Source organism: Epinephelus moara, chromosome 4 (genome assembly GCF_006386435.1).
Source record: "Epinephelus moara isolate mb chromosome 4, YSFRI_EMoa_1.0, whole genome shotgun sequence".
NCBI lineage: Eukaryota > Metazoa > Chordata > Actinopteri > Perciformes > Serranidae > Epinephelus > Epinephelus moara.
This window is the reverse complement of record NC_065509.1, coordinates 12,176,575-12,201,835: the sequence shown is the minus strand read 5'-3', so window position 1 is coordinate 12,201,835 and position 25,261 is coordinate 12,176,575. Positions and strand designations below refer to the sequence as shown.

The 25,261-nt window shown below is 41.1% G+C and overlaps 1 non-coding gene across 1 annotated transcript; it reads right to left on the bottom strand.

Annotated features, from left to right (window-relative positions):
- Window positions 1-17,457: 17,457 nt before the first annotated feature.
- trnam-cau (transfer RNA methionine (anticodon CAU)) lies at window positions 17,458-17,529 on the bottom strand. Its single transcript has one exon. It is a non-coding gene; the product is annotated as a tRNA-Met (tRNA).
- Between the last annotated feature and the right edge of the window lie 7,732 nt (window positions 17,530-25,261).

The following is a 25,261-nucleotide window of genomic DNA, read 5'->3' as shown; positions in this document are numbered from 1 at the left end:
ATGTTCTCAGGATACCTTGCGTTGGAGTTGCATGTACCCCATGCACACCGTTTGACCATTTTTAAACCTCAAATCTCAGAAAAAGCTCATAAAACTGAACAAAACTGATTGGCTCATCGTGTTTGAGGGCGGGGCTTAGCCATAGGTCAATTGTGGCTGGTTTTGAAGCTCATGTAACCACTGCTCATACTGTGGACTGTTTACATATATTACTAAACTGTAACTTCTCACTTGGAGAAAAAAAAAAAGCATCGTGGAGCGTTGTTCCTGTGGGCTCCGGCAACACTAAACCCCAAAGCTTGCCATAGAATGACTAAATGCTAGCCTGGTTCCAGACCATAGACCCCGCCCACTCAACTGAGTAGGCTTGCATCTCTGGTCTGGCATACTGCAATGAATTTGCGATTTATCTCGTCCAAACGATGGAAGGACCAATGAACGTCGGGGGTGGGGGCGGGTCTAGCGATTAGCCAATCAGCGCCACGCTGATGTCAAGCTGTACGCCAGTGGGTAACTGGTGAGGATAGCAACAATGGCGATCGCTACAGATCCTACAGACCACATTAACGATGCTATCGAGGTATTTCGCCACTGCTCACGTTAATGGAGGACCAAATTAAGGAAACTGCTGAACTGGATTTAACGGCAATGCAGCTGGGCCTGCACGACAACGGAGACATTTTAAACGGGCAATGCTCGCTTGTTTTCGGCACCCCTGAGGCATGGATATTAATGACGTCAGATTCTGGGTGAGTCGTTGATCTCTACTGATTGGTTAGGGTAAAATCAAATTCCCTCCCCCTTGTAAATCGGCTTCAATGGAGGCGATGTCAGACTGAAGATTCTGGGAGCTTCAGTCTGAAACTCAGGCTAACTAAATGCACAAACCTGCTATTTTCTAATATACCATCGAGAGAAACTCTCACTGCAGACTGTTTAATTTTGCTCTGCAACCTCTTTTGTGGACGATAAACAGAGTGCAGACTTCCCTCTGTGTAACCAGTGATAGAGAAATTCAGCTGGTGCTTGACGAGGCAGTGAGTGACAACAACTCCGCCCACATTTAAGGGCACTGTTTTGTCGGCTGTGTCCTCCCTGAAGACTACACCTATGGTAACAAACACAACGTTGGTCCTAAGTTTCAATTGAACAAACTAACCAGTGCCTTTGAGAGGCACTGGTTATTAACTAAGTAATAACTACATATAAATTGGATAAAATGGAGAGCACAGCGAGGCTCAGCATTGCTGCAGAGCATTTAAGGTGAGATATAGAACATGCATAAATATGAACTCGCTCATGCATCATGGTTTATTTATTGTGAGTGAACTTGGGTCACATTTCTTTTGAATGTATGTATGACTCATACTGTATATTCCCACACTGTGAAGATATGTTATATAAAAGGATATAAATCACAAAAATTTTTTAATGAGATATTGAGTTGCCCACACTACTGCTAAAAATGAAAAAGCATCACAGGGAAATGCAGCAGCCTTGGTTTATGTTGTTTAGTGTCGTTTTTTGTGTGTGTGCATATTAAAGATCTCTTCAGTAAACGATGCTTTGTAATACAGAGTTTGCAAAGCATGAAAATAAGCGTGTTGGGACAGGCCTATGGTTATGTTCTATTACAATTAATGATTTCATTTCTGTTACAGGATACACTTTAAACTGGACTGTAAAAGTTCCCTGACTATAGGTGTTAAAACAAGAATAATACATTTACATTTAAATTTAGATACATAAAAGGTGACATTTGCATGTATTATTCAAAATAATTATGATACACTTTGCTTTACGTTTTTTTTCTGATTTAAAAAATAAAAATATCACTTAACATGAGCGGTTACCCGTTTTTGTCACTAAAGCCGTCTGGCTGCTTTCCAGGGTGCAACCTCAATACCTCAACTTCAGGTCTGTGCCTGCAGACACACACACACACACACACACACACACACACACACACACACTGTGACTGATAGTAATTTTCTTCCTAACTCATGTGTTGTGATGAAATGTGGTGATCAGCCTGAGTTGAAACGACTGCCTTCTGCGTCGGATGGATGACTGAAGAAAAGAGAGAGAGAGGAAGAGATGCATGAGTAAGATTGCAAAGACAGGGAGAGAGAAAGAGAGAGAGAGCAACACACACACACACACACACACACACACACAAACAATGGATAACTGCACACTCGCATGCATACATACACCATTTTACTGCACACAAAATAATAATACAAACACACTCTTCACTCACATGGACTTTAATGCGTGGGCTTAATATCAAACACCGCGGTACATGACGACTGTGTGCATGTGAGTGTGTTCATGCTTAAAATTAATAACTTCTTTCCTTTCCATCAATCCCTCCTTCCCTCCATCTTTTTATCTTCCTAATGCCCTTCTTCCTCCTCCTCATGGCAGAGCCAGAGGGAGAAAGGAAACAGTGCTTTAGGAAAGAGCAGAAAATTCACATCCAGGGAGAGTGAGGTGAATGTTTGATGGTAAAGGTGGTGCAGGCAGAATGATCCGTGGTGCTGTGGTGCAGAGGGCAAAAACGTTGACCTTGTGTCATTTGTCTAAGACAAATCCGCAGGCAGCTTTTAATGGGGGCTGACCTCACATTAACCTCTTTGACTCTGCTAGTCTCACCTGTGGGTCCATCATTATACACACATGTTGCATGGTAAAGCACGGTTGAAACCTGCAGACCTATTTAGTTTAAATTCTGGTCGGGATCTCGCAGATAACCAATGGGATATAGGAAATGATTTAAGGAACATCTGGAATATTTGGAGTTTAACTGGCACATGGAGGCTGTGGTTAATGTAATGTAATGTTAATATTAATGCCTGGATTAATGTTCTGTATGTTACAGTGGATTTCCATAGAGGTCAGTTTTCATGGTGAAGTAGCAAAATTTCAGTTATTCAGTTATACAGTTATTTTACTGTCTCCATCTTTAGGAATGACGGTGTCCATCTTATTATTAGACACGTGTGCTACAGCAGCTTCAGTAAAACATGGCTGATCGCTTCCTCCTGCAAACCAGCATTTAGTTACGATTGCTGCTCCTGCCAAGTTATCCACTCAGCATATATGTTTATGCACAGATAATTTCATTTTCATTTCATTTCATTTCGAAATGGAACTATCTTTAAAACAACTGGTTTCTGACCTCAAACAGAAGTAGAGAGACTTTTTTGTGTCTTAAACTGACTCGTATGAAAATCAGTGAAAAGGTCTAAAATATACATTTAATGGCCTTAAAGGGATAGTGCACCCAAAAATGAAAATTCAGCCATTATCTTCTCACCCTCCTGCCGAGGGAGGCTCTGGTGAAGTTTTAGAGTCCTCACAACACTTGCGGAGATCCCAGGGGAGAGGGGGTAGCAACACAACTCCACCTAATGGAGGCTTACTGTGCCCCAGATTAAAACGTCCAAAAACACGTAATTGAAACCACAAAATATCTCCATACTGCTCGTCCGTAGTGATCCAAGTGTCCTGAAGCCCCGACATAAAAAGTTGTTTGGATAAACGTCATTTGAACTGTGTTTTTCGCCTCGTTGTAGCATCTAACTGCCTCTCTGGGCACCGCGCTCACATGTGCGTGCTTGCGTGCGAGACCAGCGAAAGCACGTGAACACACATGAACGCGGTGCCCATGTCTCACGGTCTCGTGCAACCATTAGGTGGAGTTGTGTTGCTACCCCCTCTCCACTTGGATCTCCGCAAGTGTTGTGAGGACTCTAAAACTTCACCTGAGCCTCCCTCGGCATATGGGTGAATAGATAATGGCTGAATTTTCATTTTTGGGTGCACTATCCCTTTAATGGCTTATTATTATGTAAAAAAAGAGTAATGCTACAGCTTTCATATCCCAGGCAAAAAACCAAACCAAAAAAAAAAAAACCTCACCTGTTGATGAACCTTGTAGAAAACATGAAAGACATGAAAAAGTAGCATTGTGCTTTTATAAATGTGTTCTTTCTTGTGTTACGGTGATGTATTATGATAAATGTTGTAAGATAAGTCAGTTTAACTTCATTGTAATGTTTTAGAAATTCATTAGAGCACAAAGGTTCGATTTATCTAAGCATCGCTTTATCTACAGAATAGTGCTTCAGCATGTTGTTCTAATGTACATTAACCATTACACCCACCTGGACGCAACATATGTTGGACAGGCTGTTCTCATGCACTGTTTTTAAGTATATCTATGAAAAGTTATACATTAGATTACATTTACAACCCAGGTAATCATGAGCCAGTAATTCATATATAACATTTGTGATCACGTGACCAATTTGCTGTGGGGAGAAACAAAGTCTGGGTAAGGAGGCAGGTTTGGGCTGTGGATGGGTCAAACAAACACAGGACTTTCCCCCAGGAGACTGATGGCACTCAACCATGTTTCTTGTCCTAAACCTAACCTGCATAAATTTCGTTTACATTCGTGGGGTGCTAATTTGTTAGAAATCATACGGACCATTGTATATGCCTTTTTGAGAGGTATTATACAAACTGTTGTATGAAGATATGTTGCATTGGAAAATACTAAGCATGTGGATGAACTGCAGAAAAGCTCTTTTTTTAGGGGTTCTTGTGATGTTGATTTTTTGTTCCACCCTGAAGTGTCCTCTATAGAGGGTGTCTAACACCAACCCTGTCTCCAAGAAATTTGTTTACTAAAATGCATTCGTATTTATAACAATGTAATCACTGCAAAGATTATGTTCAGAGACAATCTTTCTCTAAAATAACGGAACACTTCATTCATGTGCCTTACTGGTTTAACAGGGGGTGGTCAGGTTGGATGTTGAACATACAAAGTGCAGGACTGTGACACCAGAATCCTGGGTTTGCGTCCAGACTCCTGTCTGTGGTTCGACTTAGGCAACAAAAGCACATTAGTTAAGGTTAAGGAGAGATGGTGATTTGAGGTAAATGCTCATAAAAAAGGTAATTTTATTTATAAGATTGCCTATTCTGATTAAATGAATTACGTTGTCAGTGAACATTTTGCTGCTATGTTGAGTATCAACATTTTTGCAATTTGCCGGGTATGTTAATTTGCAACATTTCCTCATTATGTTAATGGAAAACTTAATTTGCTTGAGATTACAAATCCCTCAAATGTATTTGCTGTTTTAAATTAGTTCTATATCAACTTTATTTCTATGAGACAGGGCTACTGATACTCAAAAGATTTGGAATGCAGCATCACTTTACAGATGGCTATAGTAGTACACTGCAACTATTTATAGCTATAACATTTTTCATTTTACCCTTATGTTCAGCCTAATATCAAACAGCTTCTACAATGCTCATGTACAGTGATGTGAGTGCGAAGTTGGACTGCAGGACTGTATGGAGGGTGTGTGGACAGAGTCAGTAGTTGAAGAGAAAGCACTTCTTTGCTGATACACTAACATAGCATAGTCACTTCCAGACTAGACAAGGCTGTCAGGCTTGTAATCAAGTTTCAAGTGAACGTTTCTTCAAATGATGCTTTATCAAGGTTTGTGAAAGTCTGACCAGCACCATCTGAGATACTGTTAGAGATGGATAATTAGAAATATGGACAGATGGACTGGGTCTGAGCCACTGATCCAATCTTGGCTTCATTGTGGTGAAAAAGAAACACTGTGCTTCCTGTTCCATCAACTGCAGCATGTAAGGAATAATTGTGGGTGCATTTTGAAGCAGATAACAGGATGAAATCAGCTTTCTCTGCATAGAGAAGTTTGAAAAGAGGCTTTGTGTCTCCTTTAAAAGTTTATAAATCATTTTCAGGATTTAATGGAGTAAATCCTCAACTTCATTTCATGTGCAAATGCATGCTGCATGGTTGTGTATGGTTGATGATGGCTTTGACTTTGAGCATGATTGCAGCCAAGGGCTTGCAGCAAAGTGTAGCATGTGTTTTGGCAGGCTTTGAAAGGTGTGTGCATTTCTCAACTGGGACTGCATAGGGGCGTTGTGGATGACTTTGGGAGGCTTTAGAACTTCCTGAATTGAAGCGACAGCACCATGTGAAACCTGTACAAATAAAAGCACCCCAAGGATTGGGGGACATTGTTCCATTAACATTGTTCCAGAGGGGCATTTTCACATTATTCTTACAGCAGTATGTCAAAAGAACCACCGAGGGAAAAAAAAGACCTAGTGGCTGCCAATGTGATGGTTTGACCAAGAAACAACTGACTTTCTTTTAGTCACGAATGGGCGTTATCATTTGGAGGGACAATGTCATTCCAAGGACTAAATTCTGACTAAATTCACATGTGCGTAATATATATCATGGCCTAAATGGTGCAGGTTTATAGAACCCACATACATTCAGCAAGAAAGGTTTGATGATTAAGGGAAAATTTAGGTGGGTGGATTTTATTGTGAGGCAGTCACAAGAAATACAATGCATTTGTCTTTCTTCAAGGCAAAACAGAGTTTAGGTTGGTGTATAGTTGTGCGTAGGCTCTTTTTCTTCTTAGTAGCCTACACAAGTGGCCTATGCTGTTGTGAACATAAACCTGGTCTCACTCTGAATAAGTCGAAAACCGGCGCTCAGGCAGTGACTTCTGGCATCAGACACCAATGAAAAAAAGCCATCCTTTCACATTGGCATGATACACAGCCAGTCGTTATTGTTTAACGGTGCCCGGCGACATCAGGGGGAAATGCAGCGGAGTAGGTTGGATGGGAGATGTGGTGGATGGGTCCAACAACCACTAACTTTCACTTGGAAGACTAGTGTTCACTTCCAGTTTGAATATAAAGCCAAACCCTGTTCTTTTTTCCTAAACCCAACCACACGCTTTTGTTGCCTTGATCCAACCACCTATATGTGTTGGCTAAATGTTACCACGGGCATTTGCTGTTGAAGGAAGAAAATGACGATGCATGTAACAGGCTGAAGTCGATAAGGCGTCTCAGGACATCAAAACCAACGCACCCAGGGTACCTTGCACATCATATATCGATGTGAAAAGCCCATGAGCAAACGTTGATATGTGACAAGGTCGGACTGAGAATGTGTTGTGAGCATATATACTTGTGTGGTGTGTCTGTGTTGCTTTGCAATTACACCTCCAAAACACCAGCTGACAGTGGGATTTCTATGTCACTATGTTGAGTTTCTATGAAGTGCAGTTAAGTTTGATTAATTCAACTAACACACCTTAAACATACATAAAACAGGGCTTAATCGTGACAATATTAAACAGCAGCACAAAATTTGTCTCTACTAGAACATGCTAATGTTACTACTAAGAGCCTATGGCATTTTAAATTGCATAGCCTTGTGGCTACTCACGTTTAACATAGGCAACGTTCCAAGTCCAGCTCCATTACATCTAACAAGGTTCATAGACAAAACACTTGACATTTTTCCCTCACATACAACATTCTAATGTCATTAGCATAAGCTAATGACATTTTACATTGCATAAATTAGCCTAGTGGCTAGCAGACTTTCCTCTACTCATGTGAAGCCAGGATAAATTAAACACAATACTAAAATACTATTTCATGGGGCTTTATCATTCACAGTTTATCATTTATATCTGTGAAATAATAGTAAATATAAGCTTTGTTTCCACTGAGGAAAATGGTTTTCAGTTTACAAACATAAACAGGAGGTCCTTGCACTGCAAAGTGTAGTAGCATTTCACATTTCATTTCAGTCTATGCAATAGGTACAGCATCCATTCAACACAAAGGTATAAATCCCGCTGTACACAACAGATAAGAATCAAACTGGAGATCCACTCCATGCACTTTGAGTTGTTTTAGCTAAATCAGACACGCAAATGTGGTGACATGGACCAAAGTGAGAAATGCCAGAGAGACATGGAGGCAGCAGCAGCAAGGATGACAATGAACTGGAAACAGTAAGTTAAGACTCAGCCAAATGGATATAACATCTCCAACCAACAAAACCGAGACAAATTTCTACAGCAAATTTCATCCTATAGGCTACAGTTTGTTGTGTCTGATTCTGTTATAGACAAAAGTGTGCACTGATTTGTGTCACTTGGAACCACGTTCAAAGGTAAATTGAAATAAACAATTAACTCCAACAGAAACAATGGGCTGACCACTGATTACTTTTTCAATTAACCTCACATTTTGTGTATAGCCATATAGCATGTCATTTTCTATGCTGTAGTATGAACAGAATGTTCCTTCTAACTTTTTCTTCAGCTTTTGTGTATTCAAACAAACATTCATTTTAGCAATCAAACATTAGTATGGCATTGTATTTGGATACACAGCAAGAGGATAAGAGGGTTCCTGGTTCAATCCCAGGAGGGAGCCCCTCTGTGTAGAGTTTGCATGTTCTCCCCGAGTCAGCGTGGGTTTTCTCCAGGTACTCCGGCTTCCNAAGCGTAGCTCTGCCTAAAAAGCTCTGTATTCTATAATTTAAGATGAATTTGTCAAGCTGGATTTATTTTAGAGGTTGTGAACTAATGTCTCAGATGTTATCTGGTTCTCAACTCTCCACTGAACCAGTGCTCCCACTCACACACCTGCACATTTTTCATTTTGACTTTTGGCAATTTGCTGTGTTTGTTTGTTCATGAAGCATGAACTGAGCTTGAATGAGTGGTGAGGAAGGTAGAGTGGAAAGACGGACAGTAACACACTTAGAAAACGTGTGTGTGTGTGTGTGTGTGTGTGTGTGAGAAAGAGAGAGAGAGGGGGAGAAAGAGAGATCGTGAGATGGATAGGCGATATTAGCACCACATAAAAGAACCTGCTGTGAGGCTGATGCACAATAGCTGCTCATGTATCACACAAACTAACGCCAAGTTGCACTTACTGCACCAAATGGCCACACACACACACACACACACACACATCAATCTCTCTGGCATGCCGAGAGCGTTTGTTTATATGCATAATGTCCACAAACACCTTGAGGTGAATGTGAGTGCTTGTGTGTGTGTGTGTGTGTGTGTGTGTGTGTGTGCGCGCGTGTTGACACTGCCAAACAGTCACCCTTTTCACCTTCTTTTCATCGAACCATCCATGTATCAATCAGTCTCCTCATCTTCCTCCTGTCTTCCGCCCTCTTACCTCTCTCCTCTTGTCTCCAGAATCAGGCAGGTTATCTTTAACATTTCAACCCATTGGAGCGTATCGGTGATATTAGCTAGTCAGACGGGACCCAGGAGGACACAGGAGAGGGCAGATGTGACATTAACAAAGGCCAGGTCAATCAACGTGTTGTGTGCATGTCGTGTGCTTGAGGGAGCAAGGAATTGTGAGTGAGGTCATCGAGCACATACGAGTTAGTCACGTTTTTGTTGTAACTGTGCAGCTATGCATTCATTTCTAAATGTTTATTTTTTTTATTTATCTGTATGTGTGCGTGTAAATTTGCACAAATGTGTGTCTCTAGTTTTGTGTGTATTCATGTGTATGTGTGTGTGAACGGAGTATATTGATTTATTGGATGTTTGGATGTGTGAATCTATTTATTTCAATATTTGTAGGTGTGTGTGTGCTTGTATGTTATGTATATGTGTGGGTGAATGTGTATGCATCTACACTCACAGGCCACTTTATTAGGTACACCTGTTCAACTGCTCATTAACACAAATAGCTAATCAGCCAATTACGTGGCAGCAAATCAGTGCATTTAGGCATGTAGACATGGTGAAGATGACCTGCTGAAGTTCAAACCGAGCATCAGAACAGGGAAGAAAGCCGATTTAAGTGACTTTAATTGTGGCATGGTTGCCTGCTGATCTACTGGGATTGTCNTGATGCCAGAGGTCAGAGGAGAATGGCCAGACTGGTTCAAGATGGTAGAAAGGCAACAGTAACTCAAATAACCACTCTTTATAACCAAGGTCTGCAGAAGACCATCTCTGAACCAACAACACGCTGAACCTTGAAGCAGATGGGCTACAGCAGCAGAAGACCACACCAGGTGCCACTCCTGTCAGCTAACAACAGGATACTGAGGCTATAGTTTGCACTGGCTCATCAAAACTGGATCATAGAAGACTGGAAAAACTTTGCCTGGTCTGATGAGTCTTGATCTCTGCTGCAACATTCAGATGGTAGGGTCAGAATTTGGTGTAAACAACATGAAAGCATGGATCCATCCTGCCTTGTATCAACAGTTCAGGCTGGAGTTGGTGGTGTAATGGTGTGAAGGATATTTTCTTGGCATACTTTGGGTCCCTTAGTACCAACTGAGCATGGTTTAAACACCACAGCCTACCTGAGTATTGATGCTGACCGTGTCCATCCCTTTATGACCACAGTGTACCCATCTTCTGATGGCTACTTCCAGCAGGATAACGCGCCATGTCACAAAGGTCACATCATCTCAAACTGGTTTCTTTAACATGACATTGAAGTCACTGTACTCCAATGGTCTCCACAGTCACCAGATCTCAGTCCAATAGAGCACCTTTGGGACGTGGTGGAATGGGATTCGTATTATGGATGTGCAGCTGACAAATTGCAACAACTGTGTGATGCTATCATGTCTATATGGACCAAAATCTCTGAGGAATTTTTCCAGCACCTTGTTGAATCTATGCCACGAAGAATTAAGATAGTTCTGAAGGCAAAAGGAGGTCAAACCCAGTACTATCAAGGTGTACCTAATAAAGTGGCCGGTGAGTGTATATGCCTATTTTTGGCTGTGTCTAATTCTGCGTTAAGGTGTGTGTGTGTGTGTGTGTGTGTGTGTGTGTGTGTGTGTGTGAAAGGCAGAGAGAGAGTCTCCCCAGGTGTTCCCTGCAGCCTTTATGAGCTACAGAGAAAAAACATATCACCACTGGCTATCAGAAAGTGATATAGCTCTAGTCAACTCAACACAGGAGTGAAACTCATTTTGGCTTTGTGATTGAAACAGATTTAATGGTCGGATCACTACCTTCTTTTCCCCTGTTTTTCATGTTTGTTTTAAAAATGTCAAACATTTATCTGGATTTTCTGTATGTATCATATGGCTTTAATGTAGGACAGGTGGCTGCTGCTCACTTGGTGCATCTTTGCATTGCCTGTTCTCACAAACAGTGGTATAAAGTACATGTCATTTCATGTTCATCACTGTTACACAAGTAGTAATAATTACTGTGAAAGCATGGGTTCTCTGGCTTTCTGCTCCACTCCCTCTGAAGCTGCAGGTCTCCCAGGCTAAACTTCCACAATCCATCTCACAATACCGTACTGCCCAGCCCGGCCTCTCCCTGAGTGACAGCCGCTCACACAGCCAGGCAGGGTAGAAAGCTCTGCCCAGTGGTTCTGTCACTGTGCCTGTTGCACTGTCAGCCCCACCCTGCCAGGCCGGCTGGCCCCACTCACTTATTGGCTAGCTGGCTTGCTTTGGTACTGGCTTGGATATCTTGTTATTTTCTCCTTCTGCCTCTTTTACAAGAGTTTCCTCACTCTGCTCATGTCCTTCTCACTCTCTCCATCTAACTGTATTTTTGAAGGCTCCTCAGCTCCATCGTTCCTCTTAACTGGTGTCCCAATCCACCATCTCCCCCATTGTTGTTATCCCTTGTCAACCCGTCGTCATTCCCATGACATCAAATACAGCAGCTTGGTCACACCCTTTGGTGACTAATACTAACGCACAAGACACCCTTTAGTGTGTAATATTAGACGTTTAGTGGAACTTCCGTAATTTAATTAGCAAGAAAGTCTGCATTTGTCAGCCCAGTAACCAGAAGAAAATGTTAATATTTTATATTTCTGCAAACCACGAATATGTTACATTTATAGTTTAATATGTATCATATCAATGTTTTGAAACTGACATCTTTTAACACATGTTGTAATTTGAATATGGAAGGGACAGTGGGAGTGTGTCTGCCAAGGTACGGACCACTGAAGGCCACTGTTTGAGACCAACGTACAACAAACCTATTTGTGTTTTAGCAAGTCATTGCTGTGTTTCAGACTGTTTTGTAGCCGCCTGTTGGTGGGGATAGTGCCATGAAAATTGGTTGTTTTTTTCCAAAGATATCGCTGTTTTTCCTCCTGGGATTGTGCCCCAAAGTTGGGTATATTAAACCATGATCTTTTTCTAACCCTGTCCAAGTGTTTTTTGTGCTTAAACCTATCCACGTTGACCACAGTGTTGTTGAAATGTTACATTTCAATGAATCTTCTACACAATAATGTGCAAGCGTAACATATCCATTGTTTGCAGGAACGTACAATACGGACATTTTTTCTGGCAATTGGACTGTGTGCGGAGGCAGTTGTGGTGAAAGGATGGGTTAAGCAAACCCAAAACGTTCACCCAGACCACTGGTCACGTCTTTTGTGAAATCAAAAGTCAATGTTGAATTTTATTTAACTACATCACAGACATGCATGAGGTGATATACGTCATGTGACATACTAGTTAACTTACATACATGAGTTAAGCCACAAATGTGATAATTTCAAAGATGACTTTTCTAAATCGAACCAAGTAGTTTTGTTATCTACACCTTAAGTAATTTTGGTGTGAAAACTTACAATTCCTGTAAAAACAGAAGTTTATTTTGAAAAGACACTTTGCATGTAACAAGTTGAAATGAACATTGAAACTGACGTGTCTAAAACTGATGCAAAATTGGTACCATAAGCATCATAGTCTGAAGCGTATGGCCACTGTCCAAGCTGCTAGATTTGACAAGTTGGAAGTCAGAACATGTTGCCTCCATCCATGCTGTCGCTAACAGGTACTTATGTTATGCCAAAGGTCAACATGTCCACCTCCCCAGCAGCCTCATAGGCAGGTGCATCCCAGGCACTGCAGGGATTAGTGCATTCAAGACACAGGTGTTGACTTTCCGTGGGCTTGTAAGCAAAGAGTAAATCTCCAAGGCATCTTATTCTTTTATGAAATTAAATTTCTTTGATTCATTTAATTTTTGGTGCTATGTGCTGCTCGACCGGCCTCTCAATGCAGATGCGTGCCTCCATGGAAAGCAGCAAGCCGGAGTGTGACTGCAGTTGAAAGGTTGTTTTTGAAAAGATAAATACCATCAAATTTGGATTGGATTTTGTTACATATGGATCACACCTACACCATCTTTTTTCAATTTATTTTGACTTTTAAACTTTACAATGCTCTTGAGTTATAGGAAATATCTGGCATCCTACAGCATCCTCCATCAGCTGTGCCACTGAGATACCATACTAGCATTGAAAAAACATGTAGTTTGTGATGTAGGAACTAAACCTTGATATAATACATGGATTTTTTTCAGCAGATATTGTGGTCAATATCAAGACTGAGCTAGCTAAGCAGTTTTGTGTTTGTACTAATTGCTCCTCAACACGATACATTTTGACTATACATTTCATTTTGTGGGTAACAGTTGTATAATCACAATATTACATTTGAGTGTTTGCTTTCACGTTATTTGTGGCACAACAGTGATGCGGTGAAGACCGAAGCGCTTGCTCAATATCTGACTTTGGGAAAGTGCTACAGAGGAAATTATAACTTAACTTATAACTTAACTTAACTATAGTAGATCCATCTCCATGACAACCGTGCCAACTCCATGCACCAATGAAAACTGTATGATATGAGTAAGAGACCGCAAAAAAGCAGTAAGTCCAATCTGAGTTGGATTTTTCAAACTGCTATTTCCTGCTGTTTCAGGTTTACAAATTACTTTGTTCATAGCATCAAGTCAAATGTTTGCTTCTTTTGCTCCTGAAAGCTTCAAGAACATTTACTGGAGCTGTTGAGTGAATTCTTTCCTGGGAATAAACAGGTACAGAGGGAACACACTGTGCAGGTCGACCAAAGATTTGACACACTAAAGAAGTCACACTGACATTGGCTAAATATTCAAAACCTCGTTCAAAGCATTTGCTGACTCACTGCAGCAGGTATTGTTGTCTTCAAAGTCAGTAAAAATTGAGGCTGTTTTAAAAACAGTAACCTCTACAGCTTCTCATGCAAGACGCTTTACTAAAAAAGGGGGGAAAGGGTGTTTCACATGCCCTCCCTCTGTCACACCCCTACTGTCTAGGAATTTCCAAATTGCATAAGTATGGTTAAATTAGAATGCATTGCATTGAATGTAAACTCAACACAGTTCACAGGTTAGTGTCAAAAAATTAGTTAACAGTGAGCCAAACAAAAAATATGGGGACTACAATGTTAATAAATGCTGACCAAACCAGAAAGTGTACCTTCAGTGTTTTAAAAGAAGTTGTCATCTCTGAAAACTCATATCTTTGGTCGTATTTAGAGAAAAAACAATATGAATGTACAGTTTCAATTTGATTGAATTGCTGGGAAAGCTTATGCAAAGGCATTTTACAAAGATGTCAGTTCAAACTAAATTAACAGAATCCTGCAGTCAGGCATTACTGTTATCTCATTACTTTTAGCCCCTAAAGTAATCTGAGCATTGTATAATATTAACAAAGACTTGACAAAATTGAATCTCAGCTTAAAGCATATGTTTGCTGTTTAACTATTCCAGCTGGAATATGGATTCAAGCAATATATCACTCCAAATTGTTATATTTTGATCAACACAAGACCAAGTGTTCACCACTCAATAGTACAATATATTGTTTCTCAATACATTCTTGACATAATGTGGCCGAAATTAATAAATCATGTTTTTCTTAACTAGACAGGGCCAAAACTGAAGAATCGGCACTATATTTTAATGAGCCTGGGCTTGGAATTTTTCATTTAGGTGTTGGACTGGGAAAATTTGGAATAACTTGCAGTGGGGCAACAAACAAGGTTTTGCTGCAAATATAAAGAGACACTTCACTAACTCGTGGCAATGAATGGTTAGACGATGGTTTTGATAGATTAACCTCTGGGTTATGGGCCCAGCGCTCTTCTGCTGCGCCACTCTGAGTACGTTTCTAGTTTCTAAGTTTTGAGTTTGAACGATGTTGCGCTTTACCATCATAATGGAGGGGGCGGGCCGAGACGTGCAGGTGTCCCCAGGAAACGTGTACCTACAGAAACAGCAAGCGTCCATAGCGACCGCTCCACCCAAAACGCTGTCTCGTCAACGTGAAAAAATATTTTTTCCAGNTTCTTAATGGTGTCCACTTTTGCAATAAAGGTGCAAGACATTTGACTTTAGGCACTGGTGGCAAAGGATGATTAGACATCTGAAAACAGGGCAATGTGAATAGGGATGGAAAGGAGAGAAACATTCTTGCTGTGACACTCTTTCTGGTGATTTTCCCAATTCCATCCAATGATCTTGAACATGTCCACTTCAGAAAAAGAGAGAGAATACTCACTTTAGACACTTGTGGCAATAAAAGCTTCGTCATCTGATAACAAGGCAAAGTGAGTATGGATGGAAACTCGAGGTACAGCCTGCTCCTCTAAAGAATTTACATTTAGGAGAGGATGGTTTTAATCCAGGGATCTCTGGGTTATGGGCCCAGCACACTTCCGCTGCATCAATCTGCTCAATGTTTCAGGTACAGGGGCTTGGATGTTTGTGGTTCAATGTTCTGGGAATCTTTCTGAGCTTGTGGGAACTAAAATTTCAGCAGGTCTAAAAGGTGAGCATTTAGTGGACCTTGCTGTGATCCTCTTTATAGTCTTTTTCCATTTTCCCTCAATATCTTTATCCACTGGCGCAGAAGATAGAGATAATTCGCTTTTTATGCTTGTGACAGTGAATGCTTTGTCACCTGATGGCAAACACAGCATGGATGAAGGTAAGCATTGAGCCTTGCTGGTGTTTAGTACAATGACTTCATATTAGGCACACACAATGGGAGACAAACAATGCTGCGTATTTGCACAGTTTTCCTTCAATAATCTTGAAAGCAAGTCCTGAAACAATGGCAGTGGTGGGATTTGAACCCACACCTCCTGAGAGACTGGAGCATTACATTTTTTAGGCTTTTTCAGTATCGCTCTGGCTGTGCTCAGTGGTGCTTCACAAACTCTAGTCAAGGTACTCAACTGTCAATGATTATTGCTCCTTCAACAGCAAGCAGTGCTGCCATCTAAATACCTTCAACCAATCAGACTTAAGAGCAAAAGTCAACATTTGACATTGCTTGAATGACAAGTATTTTCAAAGTGAGAAGAATCAGATATTGACCTTGGCGATATTTTCCATCCACAATGAATGCTTATGTCACTAAAGATACTTGTGGCAATGACTGCTTTGTCATCTTAAACCATGGCAATGCGAATATGGATGGAATTGATAGAGTCAGCATGGAGCCATCCAAACATCCACTTGTCTTTTGGTAACAGTGGTTGCATCATGCAAGTCTGATACCATCAAGTACACCAATAGGAGGTACATGCAATTTCAGACGACCCATGAGTCTCTTCGTCTGATATCATATTCTCCTGATATCATATTCATAACATTCTTGCTTAGGGTGCGAGATGTCTCGGGTTCAACTCCCGGACGAGCCCACAAGCTAGAGAAGTGACTCTTTAGATACTGTGTGCAATACAAACAACATGCTTCCCTGCTGGATTTCTCTATCAAGCATGAGACAAGTACAGGGTTTGAAATCCCAGATAAGCCCAACAGCAAAAGTTCATCAATGTGGACTTCAGCATGAGTGAAAACATGGCTATACAACAACTGTCCGTTTTACAATTAAGCCTTTAACATAAAATGTGGCGTTGCACTGTAGCAAACATTGGCCAGGTTCAACTCTCTTGAAAGTCTACCTCGTGTTTTGTTTTTTTATTGGCTTGGTCAGATGACACATGCTAAATAATCAGACTTAAGAGCAACATTTAAGAGTTGACTTTTCTTGAACTGCAAGTGTTTGAAAAGTGAAAAGAATCAGATACATAGCTTTGGTGATATTTTCCACACCACAATGAATGCTTATTTCACCTCTGACATGTGGGGCAATGATTGCATGGTCATGTCAAACTGGGGCAATGTTAAATACGTATGCCATGGAAATGGTAGGGTCAACATGGAGCCACTCAAACATCCACTTGTCCTTTTGGTAACAGTGGTTGCTTCACTGTGCCGAATAAACGTTGCTATGCTAATAAGAGTAGCATGCAACTTAGGACAAAGTCAGGCCACCACATCAGGTGGATTATCTGACACCCTATATTGTCAAATGGCAGTGGTGGAGTTCGAACCCATGCCTCCTGAGAGACTGGAGCCTTAATCCAGCATCTCGAACCACTAGGCCACACTACCTCCAAGTGCCTCTCCATTGTGTCTACAGTTGATGAGCAAGTGACAAAAGTTCATCAGCAGGTTAAGTTAAGACATTTCAATGGAAATAAGAGCCATCAATGGAAGATATTAGTGAATGATATCAATTGCCTGGGATGTGAGTAGAAGATATTAGTGAATGATATCAATTGCCTGGGATGTGAGTATTGTAAAGAAGCTAGCAGCAGCTTCACACTTGCATCTAAGTACAAACAATGTGAATGGAAAGCACACAGACATCCCGTTGATCCAAAGGATTGACAGTTAGCAGAGGATGGTTTCGATCCATCGACCTCTGGGTTATGGGCCCAGCACGCTTCCGCTGCGCCACTCTGCTCAGTGTGCCAAGAGTGGAGGCTTGGTAAACTGTGGTCTAATTTAGTGAAAATCTTCGAGAACTCCTGGGAACCAAGATTTCACCACCCTAGAGATCTTAAAGTTCAGCATTTGGTGGACCACACAGTGACCTTCTTTGTTGTTTCTTAGTCAGTTCCCAAAAAGTTTCTTAATGGTGTCCACTTTTGCAATAAAGGTGCAAGACATTTGACTTTAGGCACTGGTGGCAAAGGATGATTAGACATCTGAAAACAGGGCAATGTGAATAGGGATGGAAAGGAAAGAGACATCCTGTTGATCCAAAGCATTTACAGTTAGCAGGTTCTACCAGCTTCTGGGCTATTGGGCCTAACACACCTGGTTTAGTTATTTGGGAATCCTTGGGATCCAGTGACAAGAATAACCAGAATTCAGGTTACAAAATTTGGTTGACCTTGCTGTGACCTTTATTCTGGCGATTCTTCCAGTTCCTTTCAGTTATATTTAACATGTCCACTTTAGCAACAAAGAGAGAAGACTCACTTAAGACACTTGTCGCAATTAATGCTTTGTCATCTGATAACATGGCAAAATGAGTACCAATATAGTAAGCATTTAACCTTCCTGGTCAACACATTCTCACTCTGTCCTCATCACATATCAATGTCTGGTCATGGACGTTCCTCTTCAAGATATGACATACAAGGTACCCTGGGTGCATTGGTTGTTGATGTTCTGTGTCAACTTCTGCCTGTTACATGCATTTTTTTTTTCTGAAAATACACTTCAGTTTTCACAGGAAATGTACAGTTTGCATACAGTCTCTTTCAAGATAAACGCAGTATGCACCTCAGATTGAGTTTTTTTTTCCTTCAACAACAAATGCACGTGGTTACGTATTGCAGACACACGCAGTTGATTGGGTTCAGGTAACAAAAGTATGGCATTAGATTTGTGTCTTTATTACATGCGAGAAAACAAATGATATAAGAAAAAAAATGTTTAAGAGAAAAAAATATATAAAAATAAAATATAAAAATAATAATATTTGAGACTGAAAAAAGTTTTGAGAGAATGTATTTTGTCATAGAATATAAAAAAAATAATTTGAGATTTAAAAAAGGATTTCCGAGAAAAAAAACTCTCTCTCAAAAAACTTTTTTTTACTCTCAAATATTATTTTTTGCTATCAGTGTGAAAACATTTTCTCTCAAAAAAAATTGTCTCTCTCAAAACCTAAGTCTTTGCTCTCGTGTCAGGATTTTGCTTTCGCTGCGAAAATAATGTCATGGGCGGGGCCACGTTCCTATTGGCCAGTCTCAATTGAATTGACAGCTGGGTGAGGATCGTCTTGGGAGTCGAATTCAACTGAATCATTCATCCACCATGGTCGATTCATAGATGCGCTGCATTATTTGGGAGCGGAGACTCCAATGTTTGGGTAAGATGATGACACAGATGATGAATGATTCAGTTGAATTCGACTCCCAAGATAATCCTCACCCAGCTGGCAATTCGATTGAGATTGGCCAATAGGAACGTGGCCCCGCCCATGACATTATTTTCGCAGCGATCAAAATCCTGACACAAGAGCAAAGACTTAGGTTTTGAGAGAGAGAAGAAAAATGTTTTGAGAGAAAATGTTTTCACACTGATAGCAAAAAAATAATATTTGAGAGTAAAAAAAAAGTTTTTTGAGAGAAATCTCGGAAATCCTTTTTTAAATCTCAAATTATTATTTTTTATATTCTATGACAAAATACTTTCTCTCAAAACTTTTTTAGTCTCAAATATTATTATTTTATTTTATTATTTTTTTTTTTAACTTGAAAACTTTTTCTCTCAAACATTTTTTTTTCTCTCATATCATGTATTTTCTCGCATGTAATAAAGACACAAATCTAACTCCATACAAAAGCATGTGGTTGGGTTCAGGAAAAAAGAACAGGGTTTGGCTTTACAATCACACGCAAACACTGGCCCCCCAAGTGAAAGTCAGTGGTTGTTGGACCCATCCACCCTAGTTGAATTTTCCCCCCCTTAAGTTATGTTGTCTTGCCGCATTTCCCCCTGACACGAATGCCAAGTATCATGCCGATGTAAAAGGACGCCTTTTTCCTTGGTGTGTGACGCCGGAAGTCACTGACCAATTGCCAGTTTTCGAAGACTTCGGAGCGAGACCAGGTTGTGCTGGTGTGAAGTATTACAATGAGTTGATCCTGGGGGCACTCAATAACTTAACTTATGATTAAGAAAGGACATTATCATTGGGTATGTGGACACTTTTATTCCAGTTGTCTTGGAAGCAAGTTCTTAAGAGATGGTCGCCTATACCTAGTCTGTCACAGTGCAGTTACAATCTATCCATGCATTTAATCTCTGTATTTGGAATTTATGTTTTGCCTTGAAATATGGAAATCTAACTTTTCCAGTCTATTCTTTGAGTCACATGAAATGTCAAATGACAACAATATTTCAATATATACTGCACACAGCAGTACCTGAGTATAAGAGCAAAGGTGTCACACATACATATTTTTGTTGTTTTTCCTCTAGCGGGTCACAGAGACTAGAGAAGATATTTTTGCTCCAGCTCCTCTTTCCCGTTTGCTTTCTGCCTTCTCTGTCACCATTTGTCCTTTCATGCCCCGCAACGTTCAGCTATCTGTTTATGTGCTCCCTTCTGTCTTTGCTTTGCCATCATCCTCCTTCTATTCATCTCTGACTTGACTTCACCTTGACTTGGACCTCCACATTTCTTTGCCTCCTACTTCCTTTCACTCGTTCCAGTATATATATCGGCCACAGTCAGACAGTTCATGGAAATGAGCTGTCAGCATCTCTCAGACACTCCCGATGGTGTGGAAGGCGCGCTGCTTCTCTTTCGCTCTCTGTCTCTGCTTTCGTCTTTCTGTCGGTGTGGTGGAAGGACGGACACTTTTTTTGTCCTTTCTTTTCACTTGGTGCTTCGGGGGAACTTGATGATGCAAATACACAAACAGACTCTGATCCACAAGTGCATATGTAGAAACGCAGAGACATATATGTGTTAGCCTTTGCATCTTATGAATAAAACACACTGTTTTGGTGTTTTTGCAGTAAGCCCAAACCCCGAAACTCCCTGATTGTCCTGCTTTGTTCACCTGCTGCTGTACGTGGAAGAACTGGAGCGCATAAATCTCTCATAAATATACAGGTTGGCAGATAAATAGAAGCAGACAGATAAGACATTCATCATACTTTCTGAGGATGTTTGCCTGTCTGTTTGCTACAAATTGAAAAGTTTGGCAGACTGCAGTGCACAGAATATTTCTGGGTTTTGATGTGCTGGTGTCTGTGAATTTTAGAATGAGATTGATTTGTAGTGGTGGAGCTGTTTACTTGCTGAGTAATGTGTCAAAGTGGAAGACCAATGAGAGCCTGCATTGTGATCTATTATTTAGCCAAGGGGACGCTGACTCAGCTCTTAATTGCTATTGCTAAAATTCCAATATAGAACCTCAGAAAAGTACATTATTATTTCTCAACATAGAACTTAAAGATTTGGATACAAGTATTTTAAAGCAGTAATGAGGCCCGGTCCCAACAGGATATAAAATGGCAAAACTGCAAAGCAAAATAAATTAATTTCAGTGGATTACTTTAAGCAAGGAAACATTCTTTTTTGTCAAGTTCCATTTTGATGAAGTTCACACACAAATTTGCACAGCTGACCAAAGCAAACCATCTCGACAGCTCTTAAGTTTGACATTGGCCACATAGGCTGCGTAATGAAAGCAGCACAGTTGCAGAGCAGCAGAAGCAGTATCAGTCCTCTGTCAGTGTCTACACAGGGTGTGTTCAGGCACAGTACTGAGTGTAGGTTACTTGCTTTCTGGCAGTACTCAGTGGCCAACACCATCACTGCAGCTACATGTATAAAACAGAAAAAAATAGATGTAAAGCCTCGCACATAGAGCATGTAAAGCATATATCTGCTCCCTCAGACACACATGAGATAGATGACTGAAAATTGCAGCTGAAATGCCTCTTGTGTACACAAGCCTTGAGGGAACAGAGAGCTGGATAGTCAAATACAGAGAAAGCTATCATAGCTTATGAGAAAAATAAAAAATAAATCACAGCTCATTAGCTGTGTTGCATCATCCACTTTTATATAACCCTGCTCTACCAGAGTTTAGGTTTTCAGCAAAAGAGGCATGGCTTCTAGGCAGTTAGGAGCCAGGGATCTATGATATAAACATCTCTTGAATAAACTGTGTACATTAGTCATGTGGTGAGCAGCCAGTGGTGGAATGTAACTTTTGTAACTAACTCATTTTCCGCTACTTCATATTTCTACCTTACAATACAGAGGCAAATACTGTACATTTTATGCCTTAACATTTATTTGATAACTTTTCAGATTGAGATCAATGATACCAAATAATCAAAAAAAAATGTTTTAATATAGACAAGTCTTAAGACAAGTTAAGACTTTAATGATTGAAGCTACTTTGTAGTGAAGTGGTTGAAATCAGACACCTTTACCAGCTGCAATATTAAATTCATGAACACATCAGTGCATTCAAATAAACACAAGAAGTTTGTGCTCTAGAGAAAGGATCAGCACTCAGTGAATAACCTCCTAAGCCCTATGATAAGCTATTATGGCAAGACTTAACTATACAGACCAGTGACACTCCCCTAATGCCAGGTCTCACTGCTCCCCGCACCAACCCAATTACCTCCTTTATCTTACTTACACATGGCCTTCTCAGCCCAAACAGCACTGCCACCTTCAACAAACCCAGGCTCTGTTTATGTGAGCTCCAGGTAGAAGCAGTGCTGATACTACCTTTCCTAGCACATTCACCAGACTCTATTTCACACGCTACATATCATAACTACAATATAAGCTAAAGTTAAAGGAGATAAACAAACTTATAGGATCAGCAAACACATTCACCTTGCAGCATGGTCTCAAACAAAAGGGATTCAAATAGGCCACTCCCACACTTAAATAACCTTCCTCTTCCTGGATTTCCTCCTGAGAGGACTGATTGGTGGATCTCTCCACCTGATCTCAAGGAGTTATGTATCCAGCTTAGTAGTTCCCCCTGCTGGCCCCCAACTGACATTATTTCTTCTCTTCCAGATCCATTAGCTTGCTCTGGCTGCTTCATCTGACATTTCCTTCACTGTCTTCCTCAAACTCTGTCCCCGCACTCCGAGTTCTCCCAGGAGCGAGACAGCTGATCTTGCTATGAATCCCCTACACCCCACTTCCACTGGACAAATCCTAGTTTTCCATCCTCGCTGCTCAGCTTCTGCTCCTGAGTCTGCATATCTATCTGGGATCGTAATGAGAGTTTACTCAATTCGCCATGGCAGAAGAGAGCAGCAGCGTCAGCTGGCCAAACTTCTCCCAGGAGGAAACTGTCCGGGAGGTCCTAGCTCGCAGTGTCCCAATATACGGAACTGCGAGCAGACCTCCACGGGCTGATGATGCAAAGGTAGCCTGGGAGGAGGTCACCACAATTGTAAATCAATGTTGCGTTTCTCCCGTGTGCACACTCTCTCTTTCTCTCTCGCAGTCTCACTCTGTTTCTTTTCTTTTGACTTTTCTAAGATGATAGATGCTGAATATATACTCCCTATCTGATGCTGTGTTGTTTGTGGTTGGCTGAGAGGCATGTGAACTCATTAGTTTGCAGCTGTGTTAATCAAATCAGGTTGGGTTTCCATTACACATGCCAAACGTGTCAAACGGTGCCAATCCCCTTTGATCTGACATCAGATGTGACGGGACAGTCGATATAGAGATACATTTATGTGCTGATTGCAGATAGTTGCATTGAATAGTGGTTTTTGTGGCTATTTATTGCATCGTTAATGTGCCTGATATTCTGGAAACCTGCCTGTGAGGTTTTGGTGACGTGTGCCCACTGTCCACCGGTCAGCCAAACTTCCATTACACCGGCTGCGCTCCACCTGCGCTGACAGTAGACCTGGTTTCAGCTGGCGAGCTTTTAGCGCACCTTCGGCGAAGCCTTATGGCACGAAACTGTCACTGCGCCAAGCTGGATCTGTCGACACCTCGCCCTGCTGCGCCGCCACACCCATCTCAGCGCACCTCGGTCTGCCAAACTACCAAACTGAGCACGCCTTGGGTCGCGCTGCTCGAAACTAGCTCTGCGCAGGGTTCGCCACCCTGCGCCACCCTGCGCCACCCTGTGCCGCGCCTGGAAACTAGAGCCCGTAGTGTTTTTACTCACTGTTCTTGGAAATATCAGAAAACTGTAGACAACCGTGTTCAACTCTGTCCAAGTGAGTGATGTGATAGAAGCAATGCTCTCAGTGGTGACTTCTGGAGCACCTCTACTGCGCCAGCTCTGGTCACTGCCTCCGAAGCACACTACACACAGAATTCACAAATACCAATAAACTTGCTGTTTTTAAACAACTGTGTTTTGTGTAACACAGTTCTTAGTGTCCATACTCACTCAGAAACTCAGTGGGAAGTGTCTTTTTGTTCACATGCACGCAGTCACTTCTCCTCTGTCCAGCATGTAGTCGCTAGCTAACTAGCCACAGCTTATCTCATGCTCAGAGTTCATGCCCCACCCCGCTTAAAACCCATTAGGTTAGGAGACTCATCTTTGATAAGGTTTGATTTTTTAATTGCAGACTGAAATCTGGTGACCCAATAAACAAATGACAACAGGACTTGATATGTTCAAGGACACTCAAAGTGTAGGAAAACCTACTACAAAATACATGTCTTAACATTAAAACGCTGTATATTTGTTAACCAAATGCTATAAATGAAATGATTTAGTAGTAGTAATTTAGTAGGGTACTACAATTATAATCCAATAACATTCATTACTCTGATTGTACTGGTACTGAGTATTTTTTCAACCCTATACTGATATTATCACTGTGCTGCTTTGTTGTGTGACCAATCAGTCAATCATCAATCAATCATTTACTTATTTGGAATTATACAAGGTACAACTCCAGTGAAATGTGATCGCATCAGCTCCTTGGACTACAATGTAGTCCTTTTTCACATCTTCTTACATTGTTGGCTACTACTTTATAATCGTCCATGTTTCTGGATAGTTCTGGTAATCCATGGTTTCTGGTTGTGAAATGATTTAACCATCCACACATCCCGACACCAACAAGACGGCCGTATAGTCACTCCTCCCAAACACGGGCAGCGCTGCTCCGCAGCCACCTCAGAACAGTGTATAGCAGTGACAGGACTGGGACAGCGCCTCACGTGCACCATCGCACCAGTACCTGTTCACCGTAAAGCACATGCCTCCTCTGCTTCTCTCGCCACAGGCCTCTGCTTTGTCAGATCAGCACAAAGAAAAGAGCCTCCTGGTTAAATAGCATTATCCAGTATAAGCCAAGTTTTGGTTAATCAAAAGGATGTTACAGTTCCTGATGTCATGTTGGAAAACTGATGTTGAACTGAGGTTGTCCAGTTTATTTCCAATGCCTGTTCAATAGCTAGCAGGATGTGAGTCCAGCTGGTGCTCATTCTTCTCCATCTTTTTCTTGATTTTTACTGATGTTTACATTTGAAAACCTCGACCTGGCTAGGGAGCCAGGAGAGGAGAGTTTACAGACTGGGGAGTTGATTTCCTCATCCTGATCTGTGACTCGCAACCACACGCCAGCAATGTCCAAAGCAACTGCAAAAGGCACCACCACCACTTAAAATAGATTTAAGAGCCTAAATTTAGCACAGAACAAAT